The 1,753-nt window shown below is 41.9% G+C and overlaps 1 pseudogene; it reads right to left on the bottom strand.

The window, feature by feature from the left end:
- Positions 1-294: 294 nt before the first annotated feature.
- Positions 295-848, bottom strand: LOC125549624 (annotated as a pseudogene).
- Between the last annotated feature and the right edge of the window lie 905 nt (positions 849-1,753).

Genomic DNA, 1,753 nt, shown 5'->3' with positions numbered 1-1,753 from the left:
TAATCATTGCAGTTATTATAGGGAAGTATAGAGATATCCTATTTGAAGGAGGACGAGATTCAAATCAGGGAAAAGATCCTTTCTTCTATTGATTTGATAGAAATTCGTTTTTCTTTTCCTGTTTGTATGGTTTTGATTTTTGATGAATAAGATCGATCTATGTGCTCTTGTTTTGTTATAAGCTTGATATAATTCATCCCAGGAAAAAGGGCCCGACAACTAATAACGAAATGAATAGCGAAATCCTAAACCATTGACTAATTGATTATTGACAGGAACAGACAAGCACAAAGATCACTTGGTGATGAGCAGGCCGATGAGGTCCCCGGCGATGCTGCAACACTCCTTCCTCTTGCGATCTATGTCGGTCACGGGAGATATTTCTTGGATCCCCTTAAATACATTCTCGCATACATGATCCATCACGTGCGCCCTTCACCTTGGACAGAATCTTCGACATGTTGGTATAGTCCCCACAGTAGAAACTAGGGCGGGCGTCGACGTCGATGCCGCTTGAGGCAATGGCGTAGGCCTTGAGGCAGAAGTCCAACACGCCCCACTCAGGTGTGCCCTAGTATTTACCCTAGGTCACAGATGACCGCGATGTTCTTCGCGACGAGTTTCCGCGGCGATTTCTAGAGTGATGCTGGCGAGGTCATGTTTGGTGGAAGCATGGGTGCTCTTTGTGTCGTCGCCTCACTTAGCATGGCCACACACAACAAAATGTTATTGGTCTTCTTCCATGTGTGGCAGATGAAGTCAATGCCCGCGTGGGCGGCAGGGAGGACATAGGATACGACAACGAGCATGATGAGAACCGTATCTATGGATGTTGCAATGCTCGCCATTTTAGTTCACACTTTGTATGTAGCTAGGCCTTGTTGTTGCTGGATCTTGTTTGATGCGAGATGGTTATTCATTTAAATCAGAGAATAATGGTTGTTCTATTTATATGAGTAATATCTTTTATGGTCATGCACCCTTAAAGAGTGGTCTATTTTTGATGAATCTCGATAGTAGTGATACACATATTCATAATGTTGAAGCCAAAAGATGCAGAGTTGATAATGATAGTGCAACTTATTTGTGGCACTGCCGTTTATGTCATATCGGTATAAAGCGCATGAAGAAACTCCATATTAATAGACTTTTGGAACCACTTGATTATGAATCACTTGGTACTTGTGAACCGTGCCTCATGGGCAAGATGACTAAAACGCCTTTCTCCGGAACTATGGAGAGAGCAACATATCTGTTGGAAATCATACATACAGAAGTATGTGGTCCGATGAATGTTGAGGCTCGTGGCAGATATCGTTATTTTCTCACCTTCACAGATGATTTAAGCAGATATGGGTATATCTACTTAATGAAACATAAGTCTGAAACATTTGAAAATTTCAAAGAATTTCAGAGTGAAGTTGAAAATCATCGTAACAAGAAAAATAAAGTTTCTATGATCTGATCGTGGAGGAGAATATTTGAGTTACGAGTTTGGTCTACATTTGAAACAATGCGGAATAGTTTCGCAACTCACGCCACCCAGAACACCACAGCGTAATGGTGTCTCCAAATGTCGTAATCGTACTTTACTAGATATGGTGCGATCAATGATGTCTCTTACTGATTTACCGCTATCGTTTGGGGTTATGCTTTAGAGACGGCTGCATTCACGTTAAATAGGGCACCATCGAAATCCGTTGAGACGACGCCTTATGAACTGTGGTTTGGCAAGAAACCAAAGTTGTCGTTT

The sequence above is a fragment of the Triticum urartu genome, chromosome 3 (genome assembly GCF_003073215.2).
Source record: "Triticum urartu cultivar G1812 chromosome 3, Tu2.1, whole genome shotgun sequence".
Taxonomy (NCBI): Eukaryota; Viridiplantae; Streptophyta; class Magnoliopsida; order Poales; family Poaceae; genus Triticum; species Triticum urartu.
The sequence above is the reverse complement of the archived record's forward strand: the minus strand, read 5'-3'. Positions and strand labels throughout refer to the sequence as shown.